The sequence below is a fragment of the Hyperolius riggenbachi genome, chromosome 3 (assembly GCF_040937935.1).
Source record: "Hyperolius riggenbachi isolate aHypRig1 chromosome 3, aHypRig1.pri, whole genome shotgun sequence".
Taxonomy (NCBI): domain Eukaryota; kingdom Metazoa; phylum Chordata; class Amphibia; order Anura; family Hyperoliidae; genus Hyperolius; species Hyperolius riggenbachi.
Genome location: NC_090648.1, coordinates 167256706 through 167272165, shown reverse-complemented (window position 1 = coordinate 167272165; position 15460 = coordinate 167256706). Strand labels below are relative to the sequence as shown.

General features: G+C 40.7%; 1 long non-coding RNA gene across 3 annotated transcripts in view; it reads left to right on the top strand.

Moving 5' to 3' along the window:
• The window catches only part of LOC137561214 (uncharacterized), a 105513-nt gene that overhangs the window by 33068 nt on the left and 56985 nt on the right, over positions 1 to 15460 (top strand). The window contains exon 5 of one of the 3 annotated variants that reach the window (XR_011029932.1): positions 13996 to 14096. The exons of the other annotated variants lie outside the window; for them this stretch is intronic. This is a non-coding gene — a long non-coding RNA (uncharacterized lncRNA). The remainder of the gene's footprint in view (positions 1 to 13995; positions 14097 to 15460) is intronic. 3 annotated transcript variants of the gene reach the window in all.

Below are 15460 nucleotides of genomic sequence, written 5' to 3'. Positions count from 1 at the left end.
AAATCATCTGAGCTAACTAAAATAGTTAATCCTTTTCTCTACTTTTGCAGCTGTTACTGCTGCTGCCATTACTATAGCACAGTAGGCAAATAGTGTGGCATAAGTATTTCTGCGTTTTAAGACACATTTGCTTCTGCTGTTTCCATAAAGTTTGCCTTTTGGAGTTTTATTAGGTTTTGATGGCCAAGCACAATTCCCTTTAGATTCCTCCAGGTGATAAAGTCACATAAAGTGACAGCAGCAGTGTCAAGCTGCACCTCTGAGCCTCTGCTCTGCAAGTCTTTTGGGAGTGAAGAGCTACCCTGACATGTGGAGGTGCGCTGGGTGAGTTGCTGTCACTACAGCCTCACATTGCCTTTACACATATTACAACAAGCTCAACTCTTTTATTTTGCTCCATAATGCTCCCATTTTTGCAGTGGTAGCAATATATGGATAGTTGTTATTGGCTTTCTATCTTACTGTTAGATTGAGTGTATCTTAAAGTGGACCCAAATTAAAAATAGAAGATCTCAGAAATAAAATCTATTTTCTAAATTATAATGATAAATAGCAACCTTTTTTCAGCTGCATGATGAGAAATATAAAATATTTTACATTTATTGGAGGAACCCCTCCCTTCCTTTCATATTGCCAGGATTTTTCCGGCAAACTGGTGGAGGTGATAAAAACCAAAAACAAAGCACAGGCTGCTACTGATGATGTCACAGGAGAGATGATCTCAGCTTGTGTGAGATTTCACATAGACGATGCCCCTGTGAGGGAGGGTAGCTGATGACAATGGCTGCCACCTATATTACCCTAGTTATGAAAAGAGAAGGGTGAAAAGCATGCACTGAAATGCTCATAGGCTTAAAGGAGTGTTTATTTATCTTTGTATGTGTCAGAGTAGTGCAACTAAATATTTTCAATTAAAAAAATGTTTGGTTTGGGTCCGCTTTAATGTTAAACTCTGTGCCTTATCATTAATACAATACAATAATAAGGTCGTACGTCTAAATGTTGCTTGAATTAAAGCTTAACAGGAGGCAGACAGATAATGCTACAGTTAGTGTGCAGTTCAGTACTTTAGTCAAGGATTTTGAATTTTCTATATTTTTGCACAAATAGCACTAAAACATGATTGGTTTTCTCACACAAAATCTAAAACTAGAAGAGAACTCAAATAAATGCGGTAGGTCCAAAAAGGGTACAATTATTAATGTATTAAAATGATGCAATGTAAAGCATTTGTGATTTGCAAAAGTATGTCTACTTGAACCATTGTTTTCAGCTACTGGTGTGCCAGCCTTAGTCTGCAATAACCACACATTTATATATTTCCACTTAAAGAACAAGTGAGGTGAGAGGGATAATGAAGCTGCCATTACTATTTTCTTTTAAACAATAACAGTTGCCTGGCAGCACTGCTCATCTATTTGGCTGCGGTAGTATCTGAATAACGCTAGAAACAAGCACGCAGCTAAACTTGTCAGATCTGACAATAATGTCAGAAACACCTAATCTGCATATGCTTGTTCAGTCTATGGCTAAATGTATTAGAGGCAGAGGATCAGCAGGAGAGCTAGGCAACTGGTATTGCTTAAAATTAAATAAATATGGCAGCCTCTCATTGCAGTTGTCCTTTAATGTTCATCATCACTTCAACTAAGGGGTTCTGGTGGCCCTCCCCTCATGAAATACACACTTCAAACACATCCATCCACAACATTTCTAGAAGATTAAGGCTGCTTACACACTAAGACGTTACAGGCGCACGTTAGTTCAGCCTGTAACGCTCCCCCAACGCACAGCAATGTAACACAAGTGGGCTGTTCACACAGCCCACGTTGAGTTACATGTAATGCTGCACGTTCTGCTGAAAGTGCAGCATGCTACGGCGTTACAGCGGCTTAAGCCGCGTTAGACTGTTTGCACATGCGCAGTCATGTTGGGGAGGAGCGGAGAGCGGCCAGGCACATGGCTAATTAATATTCACTGCACGTTGTGACATGCAGTGTTTACTTCCTGGTGCAGCCGCTCTGTGCGGCGATTGGCCGGCGGGACCACGTGATGCCGCATGCGTCCAAGAGTACGCATCACGGCATCACGGACGCCAGAGTGAGCTGCACAACGCGGCTCACTCTGACGTCCACATCGAAGAGCACCAAGCCTTGCGTTAGGTGCACGTTATGCGACCTTAACGTAGCACCTAACGCAACGTCTTGGTGTGCAAGTAGCCTTAGGGCAAAGACTTTGACTACTTAAACAATTGTTTGGTAAATCAGCTAGTCTGTATAGAGTCGTTTACATGACCCCATTTCTGCTGATATTAATGGATTGATAGTCAGACATATTTTTGGTGCAAAATTTGCTAGTGCAACTATAACTAGAACTTCTAATTCCTTCAAGGCGCATAAGCTATCCTTGACCAGCATAAAACAGAAAGCTTATACCATAATATTGTCACCACTATGTGTTACAATTGGGATAAGGTTCTTATGTTGGAGTGCAGTGCTAACATTTTTGCTAGCTATAACCCTTTTTTATGTTGTTCAGTTGGGACTTTTCAGATGTATGAGTTCCTCTGCTCGTGTCGTGTGCCACCAAATTGTTGTGAGGCTTCACTTGCATGTGTGTCACCAAATAGCCACAAGGGTCCCCTTTAACCTGTGCCTCCATATAATCACAAAGCTCCTCTTTCATATATGCCACTAGATAGCTGCAAAAGTCCCTCTGCAAGTCTGTGTCCTTTTATGCCTTGTTCAAGAGCAGACTAATGCAGGCCCCAAAATTTGTTGCAACTGCATGCGAAGATGAAGGCCGTGCACTCTAAGTTAGATTATTTATGGGCAGTGCTTACAGCAGGATGTTTCAATCATCTCTGCAGCTGGAACAGTTCTTGCCTCTCTAGAGCTAGAGCCATTATATCTCCTCGACCTTCTTTGGTGACTGAGTTGTCCTTGTCCTGAATATTAAATATGATAGCTTCTAGCTCCAATTGCAGCTTGCAACTCCACCAAGATTGTCTACTGCCTGCCCTTACCTTGGCTATTCCTAGGCAACGATTTTGCCAGAAACTGCTCTCCCAACAGTCCTCAGCTTTGAAAAATTCAGGGAGTTAAGAGCAAAATGAGTCAACACTAGGGCAGTGGAGCATCATCCTTTTGTAGGATACACTGGTAAGACCCTCAGCCACTTAGATTCCATGTTCTGGGGGAGTCCGCGGTGACAGGGAGCCCGCTGGTGACAGGATCATATACTTTTCATTCAAGTCACAAACTTCTATTTTTGTCAATTTCTAAATTCTCTGTTTCTGTCTCATCTGTGCAGAGATTGTTGAACCTGTAGCCTTCCGACACATCCAGTTTACCTGTGTAACAATCTGATTTGTTATTTTTGGGTAGTAGTGGCTTTCTCCTTGCAGTACTGTTGTGCTCAGCCTCTACTGTTAGATGTTCTCCTAATAATGAATAAATGAACAGACATTCACCCGTGCAAGATAGACCTTTTAATTTCCCAGACATTAGCCTGCGATTCATTGGACTATTCAAAGGTATTAAACTCTTGGTGTGATCATTCCTCACCAATTCTAGGAATTTGAACTAGGATGTTAAATGATTATATAATATGCAAATAATTTAGAGTTGATGCATCATTATGCAAATTCTGTATGTAAATTAAAGCATCTTGGAAAAGAAGCAATTGAATCCTGACACAAGATTTGATCAGCCTATTTTCAAGCTGCATAAATTTGCATACATAATTTGAATAATCCAGTATCAATTTGGAATTATCTTCATCCAATTGACCACCCTAGTCATCACCCTTCTTCTTCAATCACAAGGATCACAATGCCTAATCATCTAGCTGAGATTATACTTCATTCACACTGCAATGTCGCCGAAATCTCATCTTATCGCACATTCACAGTGCGGTGTGGCCACTCAGTGAGGCATACTGTACAATGAATGTATGCGCCACTTCCCCGTAAATGCTCCCATCATACTGTTAACGCACTGCATGTAGTGCAATACTCTGTTAGTACTCTCTGCACCGCACTGCGATTAATGTGATAGCCCCATAAGACTGCCATTGCTTCTACATTGGGGTGCGACGCAATGGGATGCAACAGCGGAAGTGTGAATGGACCCTCAAAGTGATGGGGTGAGTGTGTGCAGATATAAGAGTACCTTTCTAGTACAAGTGAAGATTAGCAATAAAGACAAGTGTTTACATGTCTAGAACTCAGCTTTCACAGAGTAACAGAAATATACAAAGTCTGTCCTTGAGGGATATTTACAGCGAAGGCTTCTGAACTTGAGTCCTTGGGAAAGTCAGGCTTTGTGAGTGTAGCTGCAGAAGACAAGCCGTCTTCCTGTGTATTCTTTGTGCTGCTACGGTCAGAGTTATGTAAAAAAAATGTTTTTGTCGCTGGCTTATCTCTTACTATATATGTTGTAAGCTTTAGTTTACTGTAACCTTGAACGGAAAGTCAATGAAAGGATGTATGCCCCAAATGAATGGTTTATATGATAGTATTCCATGGCTTGCTGAGCTGTGTTGTCACCTTAACAATGGTGTTTTGGAGTATTCAAACGTAGTATATTTCCTTTCTATAGTTAAAAAGAATACAATAATATTGTGATAAAGAAATCCATCATTTGTTATAAGGTCCCTCTATCAACAAGGTTCCTCTAGTAGCTAGCTACATAACATAATGACATTGGCAACAATGGTAACTGTAAAGAAGTATAATGATGGTAAGTGTACTGTAGTATATACATACCTGATTGTAACTCTCATGTTTGTACTTGCTCTTAGAGTATGCATTTCTTACCATTTGAAGTTTATTTTTTATTGCACCTTTAGAAACACCTCCCTTAACAGCCCCAAACTTACATAAACACAACTGTCCATTTCTATGCATACTGTACATTTGCGTACGTACAAAAAGGGCGCCTGGACAAAAAGGGCGCGGGGTGTAAACTCTAAATAATAATTAATCATTAATAGGGTTTATAAATATAGTGTGCTATATTTCGTTTACAAATAATGTTTAACAAAATTATAAATCATTAAATAATGTTTATGAACTCGGAAATTGTGAAAACGTTAATCTTCCCTGTTTCAAAAGTTAAACTTATAATTACGTTTATAAAAAAACCAATAATATATGTTTAATTGTTATAATTGTATATTATTGTGAATAACCGTCATTTATGGTTTGTTCTTATAATAAAATCTGAAAATATTGTTTATAAAGATGATATAAATATAACTACGTTCGTAATAAGTGTTGTAATACATTAGTAATTATTACTAAAATTTTACTAAAACTATACCTAAGCCTACTCTTACACAGAACCCTACCTGTACCTATCCCTAACCCTTAGACTCCCCTGTTGGTGCCTAAACCTAAGACCCCCCTATTGGTGCCTAAACCTAAGACCCCCCTGTTGGTGCCTAAACCTAAGACCCCCCTATTGGTGCCTAAACCTAAGACCCCCCTGTTGGTGCCTAAACCTAAGACCCCCCTGTTGGTGCCTAAACCTAAGACCCCCCTGTTGGTGCCTAAACCTAAGACCCCCCTGTTGGTGCCTAAACCTAAGACCCCCCTGTTGGTGCCTAAACCTAAGACCCCCCTGTTGGTGCCTAAACCTAAGAACCCCCTGTTGGTGCCTAAACCTAAGACCCCCCTGTTGGTGCCTAAACCTAAGACCCCCCTGTTGGTGCCTAAACCTAAGACCCCCCCCTGTTGGTGCCTAAGTAACCCTCCCTGTACCTACCCCTAACCCCTAGACCCCCCTCTTGGTGCCTAAACCTAAGACCCCCCTGTTGGTGCCTAAACCTAAGACCCCCCTGTTAATGCCTAAACCTAAGACCCCCCTGTTGGTGCCTAAACCTAAGACCCCCCTGTTGGTGCCTAAACCTAAGACCCCCCCTGTTGTTGCCTAAGTACCCCTCCCTGTACCTACCCCTAACCCCTAGACCCCCCTATTGGTGCCTAAACCTAAGACCCCCCTGTTGGTGCCTAAACCTAAGACCCCCCTTTATTATGTGGATAATAATGTTTTACTAATTGTGGATTCAAAAAATATTTTGCAATTTACGTTACGTACTGATCGCTTTATTTTGTGAATAATAATGTTTTACAAACAGTAAGGGATAAAACTTTAAATAATGTTTTAATTATTTAAATAAGATAAATATGTTTAGTATTTTCATAAACGTTATTCGGCACGGGTGCATTTTATAAACGTAAATCACCACAAGTTCAGTTATAAATCATTAAACATCGCCGGGCGCCGTTTGTAAACTTTATTTAGCTCCTGGCGCCGTTTATAAACTTTATTTAGCTCCGGCGCCCTTTTTTCCTACTCGGCGCCCATTAAACGCTATTTATTATGGGAGTGAATGGCGGCGCCCTTTTTGTCCACTAGCGGCATGCGCCCTTTTTTCCCAGCTCCGTACATTTTGAGATGCTCCACATTGGCATACACTATTCAAAGCTCAAGCTTAACCTTAAAGTGGAAGCGTTTCACTTACATGGGGTTTCTGCCAGTCCCCTGCAGCCGCCCTGTCCCGCGCCGGTCCTCAACGATCCTCTGTTCTTCCACCGCGGTGCAGTTTTGTTACTGCTGACTTGTAAGTCAACGGCAACTATGCTTGCATGGCCCTGGCCACGCGTATCCTTCTTCATGTTCCTGTCCACAATAGCGTGTGCAGGACGCTATTGCAGACGGAAATGCAAAGAAGGATATGCGTGGGCAGGGCCGCACATTTGCAGTCAACTCACAAGTCAGCGATAACAAAACTGCACCATGGTGGGAAAACGGAGGATCGTTGAGGACCGGCGTGGGACAGGGCGGCTGCAGAGGGCTGGCAGAAGCCCCAGCTAAGGTAAACTCTATGTTTTTAGCGAATCTACAGTTCCACTTGAAATGTTAACACTTATTATAGACAATGTGAATTAATTACCAACTTGCACTTTACCACTATTATTATTTTTCATTTATATAGCACCAACATCTTCCGTAGCGATGTACATAGTACAAACAAATAATGGGTAACATGAGAAGATATATTTAAAATATCTGATGGTTGGTTTCCAGTTTGTTCCTCTTGCTCCTTGTTGCCAGCAGAGAGGGAGTTTCTACTCAAGCATAGAACAGATAAGACTCATCAACTCCATGTGCTAAAGAAACGGTTTCTCTTTGTTCATTTTATATTAGTAGCAAAAAAGTTTCTGTACCGTGTTAGCCAAACAAATTATGTATGTAGAAAAAATATAACTTTTTACTAAAATTAATTTTATATTAAGAACCTTCCCACACCCTTGCCAATGTGTTTATGATAGTTGTGTTTACCTCTCATTACCTGCCCTGCCTGCACAAAGAAACCAATTCTCACTGATCTTACAGTATATTTAACCCTATTATAAAGACTCTGGGGCGGGTTTGAGAAGGATGCATTTTTAAAATATAGTAAGCAAGAACAGGGGAATATGACTCTACAGTATTGTAAGGCTATAGCACAGGCCACAAACAGTTAAACTCTTAGAGGAGTGAAAAAGTGGTTTGAGTCATGTGATCTGTGCACACAGGGAAAGACTGGCTGTTGCCCCCTCCCAGCTCCTTATTGGCTATCTCCTGCTGGCGATGACGGGATAGGAGGGCGAGTTTGGGCAGCTGTCTCTCCTATGAAATTGTATTGTTGTCGCAACAGGAAATGGAACTGGAAGAACAAGTAACCAGATATTTTAAACATATTTATTGCAAAGAGTACAAACGCACAATGCACAATTTACCTACGGTACATATTATATTTTAAAAACTGGTGACACCATAAAAAAAACAGTTGATAGTGTCAAAGTCCTAATTTGGTAGAATTGCATGTTTTGTAACAATGGATCACAGATTCAAACTGCAACTGGTAAAGAAATAACTTGGTGAGAGTTAAAGAGGTCTTTATATTGGATCTTAACTCAAGTTATTATCATGGGCTTATTAACTACAGCAGTGTTTTCTATGGGACCCAAGGGCAGAGGATCCTATCACAGTTCACTGTCCTTTTCATTTTCATGTGTTTCATCCTCTAGCTCTTAGATGCTTGTATTTAAGTTTGGCAGAAAGGCTCAGGAAGTTTGTGTGGAATATGTGCCTCGTGGCAGAGATGATTCAGATGTAATTGTGCCCTAGGCAAGGTAGTATATTTGGTGCCCCTTGTAGTCCTTTTGGTGAGCTGAAGTGAAGAAAGGTCAAAGAAGGTGGCCCCACCCTGACACCCACTAGGCCCCAAGCACCTGTCTTTGCTGGTGGATGATCCTGCTCTGCCTTGTGGTGAATAGGGAAATCTATAGCTACTCACAGAGGTACGAGTCTGCAGGGAAGTTATAGTGGATGCAGCACTATGTCTTTCACATATATTGATTGAAATAGGATAGCGTTTACGGTCCTTTCCTGTGGGAGGTGATGTCACAGATCACCACACTCCACAGGCGTTGCATGCTTGGACAACTTATTCAAAATAGTCAGATATGTGTTCCAACTATTTATTCAGGCATACAAATCCAAATCTAAAGGTGTGGTCAGTCGATAATTAGGGCTGGTACATACCATCTAATATTTTCTTCCAATTGAAAACTATCCAATCAAAAGGATAAGATTAACAGGTGATTGGAAGTTAATTATTATACTGACTGACAGGAAATTATCAAAAAACAGTGTTTTTTTTTCTCCCTTACCCATCATATGTAACTATAGGTGCCCCTTAGTATTAGGTAGACAGAAGAACCCTCAATATTATGTGCCTAGAGGTACCCCCAAGTATAAGGTAGCTAGCACATGTGCCCAGGGGTGCTTCTGAAGATGGGTGGTTCCGTTCTGCGCTTGCATACAGAGCTACCCGTCTTTGGGAGGAGCCTCAGCATTAAGAAGCTAGAGGTGCGCCTGACTGAAGGGAGATCCTGTCAGTGGAATGCAGGGACCTGGATGAGTAAACCCCTCATTTACACTCTGCATAGGGTAGGATGGAGAGAGGCACTCTATGAGTAAGCCACCTTTCCATCATCAGGCGCCTGTAGGCACGTGCCTACAGTGCCTTATAGTAAATCCAGCCCTAAACAGTCCTGCAGGTGCAATTGACCGATTGATATAAAGTGACAGGAGCAGAAGACATGCCACATTTTGCTAGGAACAAAACAAAGCTCAATATGCAATTCACCTTTTCTCCAAAGTTTCCTCCTAGGTGATTATTTTTCATCTCCTCTTTAAAATAACTTTTCAGCATTTTACAATTGAAAAAGTACCAAAAGTAGCAGACAAAGTACTATCAAAACTATTTTGTGTATTTTCTTGCTTGCTAGGGGTTGAAAAGGAATTTCATTACCAAAGTGTGAAAATATCAACTTTGAGAAAACTAAGGATAAAATGTGAATTGCATATGAGCCTATGAGAATGAAAGAGCCATTGTACATGTGTTAACTTGCACAGAATAGAGACACCGACAGCCCAATATAGTGTAGTATGTATTGGTATGTGGATATGACAAGTACGTATCTATTTATACTAACAAACATGGGTTACCGTCCAGGTAACCACTATATCAGCAGGTGAGGAGATTAGACCTGTCCCCGTTCAGGATTAAGAAGTCGCTCTCTGTAGATAGGAAATAAGGGGCAACACACCTCCACCAAGGGTGGACTCAGGAACTGTATAAGCAGACAGAGGCGCCAAAAGGATAAAATATTCTAAAATGTTTAAAATGAGAGGAGACAGAGGTGGACTTACCTTCCCCAAGCAGACACACACGAGTGTTGTGTATATTCAAAACAACAAAAATGTATTTATATACTCCAGAAAGTGCAAGTGCAACTCATTTCGCTGGCATCTCCTGCTTCATCAGGCAATAGAAACGGAGTATAAAACTCAAATAAGTCTGGTGCACAGCTCAGCACCTCTGTGTTAACTTAACATTCTTGTCTGATCAATTGCTGATCAGGATACTGCTAGGAGTGTTTGCCTGTTCAGTCAGTTGGGAATCTGACCGCTAGTACCAGCCCTTAGAGCCTGACAACTGTAAATAAACTATAGGCACTCTTAAAGGACATCTAAGGTGAAAATGAATTAGTGAGATAAACAATTGTATCTATCCCCCTTATTCTGAAAATGACTTTTTTTTACTTAAAGGGACACTATTGATTGAAATGTTTTTTTTCAATTGAGACAGAAAATGTTTGGGAAGTGCTGCTAAGTGTTGGTGTATACATCTGAATCCTTATCTCTCTGTTTACTGTTATCAATCCCTTTCACACTTTTCTGATGGCAGTCTGCTGAAATTTTGAGGGCAGACTCAGCCATGAGGGAAGGGGGGATTCCCTTCACAGTGCATCATTAACTCTATATGTGCAGAGAGCTCAGTCAGAGACAGACAGGGCCTTCTCTCACAGAGAGCAGAGGAAATAAATGTATCTTATGTGCAACATAAACATCTGTAATTGTGTGTGTGAAACCTGATATATGAAAACAAAAGTCTGTAAGGTAATCTGCTTCAATATTACACTGTTCTTAGCATGTCAGGTTGCAGAGATTCTTATAGATTCATACCTCTGCAAATGAGACATTCCAAACATAGCTAAAATCTACCCACAATGAACTAAAGCTTTTGCCTATGATATTTAACATGAAGAATAGGAAAATGTTTACACAGCTATTTAGACATTATTTGTACATTGTCATTTTAGAACACATGGTTTGATAGAGTTCCTTTAACCCACAGTTATGTTTTACATTTAAATCTATTTTTTAAGTTATTACTGTTTCATGGCCTCTTCCCATGACACATTCATTGACGTACGCCAGAGTTGAAATGTATGAACTATTGACCATCTTTATCTCTTTACTGCTCTCAGAGGCCTTTTACTGCAGGAAAGTGTTTTATGGCTGTAATTCCTTATTCGAGAGGGTTACACTGTAGTTCGACCCATTCCCGACCCCAACAGAAACTGTCACTTGCATAACTTATGTTTAACTCTTTCAGGCAGAGAAAGAAAAAAGGAACACAGCATAGTTATTTGTGTGCTTGGTACTGTACATACACATGTCTATCTCATCATGTTACATGTTACCTAGGATGTCCTTTAAGACTAAATTTAACCCATAGGGAAAACAGTAAAAGAACAGGGATTTACTTTATTGAAACTGATGTAGATGCCCTGAAAATAAATATGATAAGTTGGAAGCTCAGTGTCTAATCATTTGCTAATTTTACCTATGGTTTGCAAGTACGCAGTTTTGTTTGACTATTTTGGGTTCAAATAGCTGAAAGGGCTGCCATGTTTCAGGCGTTCAAACCCCTGCTGCTTTTACACTGCAATTATCCAGGCTAGGTGTGAAATTCTTTAAAGGGAACCAGAGGCCCCAGAAAAAAGATTCTATAAATATCTGGGGCTTCCTCCAGCCCCATACGCATGGATCGCTCCCACGCCGCCGTCCTCCGCTTCCTGGATCCGCCGGTACCGGGTCCCGTCACTTCCGGCGGCCAATTGTCCGCATGAGCAGGGGCTCCCTCCATACCCTTACGCGTGCGGCTGCGCAGTAGGCAGCCGCACGCGTAAGGGTATGCCGGGAGCCCCTGTGATGCGGACAATTGGCCGCTTGCTGCCGCCGACTGGCCGAAACTACGGGACCCGGTACCACCGGATACAGGAAGCGGAGGACAGCGGCATGGGAGCAAACCATGCGTATGGGGCTGGAGGAAGCCCCAGGTATGTATAGAATCTTTTTCTGGGGCCTCTGGTTCCCTTTAAGTGTGGCCAATGTTTTCCTTTTGAAGTACAATGGGGAAGACTCAGGGTTTGTTTGTGGTCAATTAAGTCTAATGAGGTGATTCCTTATCTGCCTTCCATCATCTGTTGCTCTGTGTCCCCAGTCCTTTCACAGACGGAAGAAATGCCTGTTTTAACCCTTAAATGTAAAAAGATGAGGTAAAATGAAAGGTGTTTTTAATAATAAACCACATTTTTAGAATGCATTTTTAATGTGCTATAGAGCTGCCCTGGGTGTTAAAAATGATGCTCGGTTCACTTTAGGCAAACTTAAAGTCCATTTCCAAGAATAAATGTGTTCCTAGTATTGTGCAGGCTATCAGTTGGCAGAGCTCCATTTGTAGCATACATTTTAAGAGCTGCAGGCTGTGATCCAAAAAGCTCTGCCTGTAATGTTTGAAGTCTGAAAGCATGAAGTTGCAATAAGCAGAAACAGAAGCACCACCCACAGAACCCTATAGTAATACATCTGGGTGGGCTGCTTCTGGTCATGTGAACAAATTATCAAAACAGGATACATTGCTGCAGGAGTTGTATTCCACACAAAAGGTAACATTTGGGCATTCTGCTATCAAACTGCATACGTGTATTTGGAACTGTGCCCAGAGTTGGGTATTAAACCAGGGAGGGTTAGTTCTTTTATGGTTCAGAGGGTATAGAGTCCAATCTATTTCTCAGCAGGCCAGTGGAACTGCAGTCTCGTTTAGAAAAAAGAAAAATAATTATTTCTTTCATGTCAACCAAAATTACTAGAAGGATATTCATAAATTTTAGATCAGTATCTTCTTCTGCCTGCAGATTTTGAAGAAGATATTTCAGTGTGTTTGCTAACTGAAGTGTTAAAGTGATATTCCTATTCTGGTTTCAAAATGGCCATGACATGTATTAGTGGTACACAAGTCATGTTGTAATTTAATGTTATTAAAAATAATATTTCCATTTCATATTGCTGTCTGCTGTGCAAGTCTTAAAAAGCCATATATTGCTCAGATAGCAATATTTTTAAAGTATGAAATCTGTACTTTTTAGTACTCTCTGTTGAAGGGAACCTGAAGTAAGAAGCATATGGCAGATTCCTTTTAACCACTTAACTCAAACTGGACTTTTTTATGCCTCCAGTTTGAGCGCCCTTAATCCTATCGGGATGTACTGGTACATCCTTTCATTAAAGAGACTCTGTAACAAAATTTTAAGCCTTATTTCTTCTATGCTATAAGTTCCTATACCTATTCTAATGTGGCCTGTCTTACTGCAACCTTTCCTACTTGCACTGTCTCTGTAATAAATCTTATCTCCTTTCCTCTGTCGTGTCTGTCGGGCTGAGGCTGGAATGTGTGGAATGTGCAGCACTGCTTGTCATTGGCAGAAGCTATACACACCCTCTCCAAGCTCTGCATGAGTCACACAGTAAGCTAGTTCTCAGCCTATGATACTGTGGTTAGAAGCCAGTCTTTTGTTTGTAAACACTGCCTAAAACTGTTCATTACAAACCAGGATTGCAGCAGGGAGTGGCAGAAACAGCACAGAGGGGCACAGGAGAAAATAAGGAATAGAATGGTATGCTTTTTATTGTAAGAATATTAGAGCACAGATTCTCTTTAAGTGATGGTTGCGAGCACCCATGCACACTCGCCCGCCACTTGTTTACGGCAGGATTTATATGCCATTGATTGGTAAAGGGGGACATGTGTTCCCTAAGCTAACCGAAGTGCCTGGGAATGAATGGACATGACTGGAATCATGAGCCACGTCCATTCATAAAAGTGAAAATAAAAAATGTAGTCACTAAACAAGGCTGGACTCTGCATGTGGCTCAAGATTTCTATCAACTTCAGTGCAATATCACTTTAAATGGTCCTAAAAGTTCATTATATACATGATATTTATTTAAATCGATAACTTAACTTTAAATAGTAAATGAGTAGGGATGAGCAGGTACAATTTCTGAACTTGAATTCTCAGACTGACTTGCATCTGCTCTGGAGTAGAGAAGATGCAGTGGACCACTGTAACCTTCCTCTGGACTATACCATGTATATGTGCTATAGGAAGGAATATGTTGAAGCTCTGTCATAGTGTGAACCAGTACTTAGAGGTTATTCTTCATACTTGTGCTTCCTATCTTGCTTTTATCTATGCTAATGCTGTATCCCATTAAAAACAACAAGCTCTTTTTGTTTTACTTACAGTCATTACTGATGTCAAAGTTCATTCATCATCTGGCATTTCCCTAAGTCAAAATTGAATCAAGAGTACTAAACTTGCAAGCAAAGTTTTTTTATAGCAAGAGGTACGTGTTTTTTTTTTTTAATCAAGATAATAGTGGGACTTAAAGAGGAGCTGTCAGCCATACTATGCCAGATAAAAAAACGACATATATAAGTAGATAAATACTAGCTCTACTTACATAACATGTGTATTGCACGGTCCAAGTGTTGATTTCAGTGAACTTTATAAAATAAAAAAAGGTAAATGGAGAGAATTCTGTTCGCTGGCAGGGGCCGTCTTTACTCCCTCCAGCTAAAGCCAATGGTGAGATCATTTCCTCCCTTACTCCCCCCTCCTCCCCACAGCAATAGCGAGCGTTATGTCTCAGGCAGGGAATTCCTAAGGAAATGGTAGCAGGGACGGGGGGGTCCCCATGGATGCGATGCGGAGGTGGTGGCGGCCACTGCCCACATGAATCGGTGGAGATGCCTGTCGGGCTGGAGTGTGGGGAGGGGGCAGACACGGACAGTCATGGGAGGCAGCCAATGAGAGGAAAAGGAGTTAGAGTGACTCAGGCTGCAGCCAATCAGGCTGAACTAGCTGTGTCTGTGCAGAAACTCCTCCCCCCTGCCCCTGCCCCAGCCTGCACTGCAACTTCTCTTTTTCAGCTGATTACTGGCTGCGTACTAAGGAGCTGGGGACATGAGGATTAATCTCTGCAATAAAAAAGTAAGATTGATTTTAAAGTTATGCATTGCCTTTTAGCATTCCTTTTATATGATCAACAGATAGAAATAGAGAATTGACTTTGTTTTTCATGCCTAACAGTTACTCTTTAAGAATCATGAAATGTACTCTAATGATTTATGCAAAATGCTTTAAAAGAAAGCAGTGTTTTCAGAGGGTCAGTGTTTTCAGTAGCGCCAACAATTTTTTTTTTTTTTTTATAATTTTGGAAAATCAAGTATGTGTTTTTGATTGGATGCTGTTGGTTTTTGACCTTTTTTATGCCATATTAATATTCTTGAAAGTGTCTTCCAAGTTTTCTCCACTAAAATAGTATAAATGTGGTAAAAATATTATATTCAAATAAGTAGTAGCAGTAGGGTATTGTACCGTGTTAGCCATCAGTAAAAGCAAGAAGTTTTAAATCAGGATGATACCATTTATTGGCTAACTACAAATGAATAAGAATAAACAAGCTTTCGGCCTTGCAGCCTTCGTCAGGTTTATATCCTGTTAGTTTGCAAGCTGGTGGTACAGACAGCTTATATACATGCAACATCAAAAGGAAAAACAGATATTTTTTTCAAGCATAAATACATCATTAAGATGCCTTAATACAAACAGACCATCTAAATGGGGTAAGATAAGGATCCTTGTTTACTTTATTGCTCACAGACCTGGTATTAGGATTGACCCAGAGGTATCGTAAATTCTTAGTTC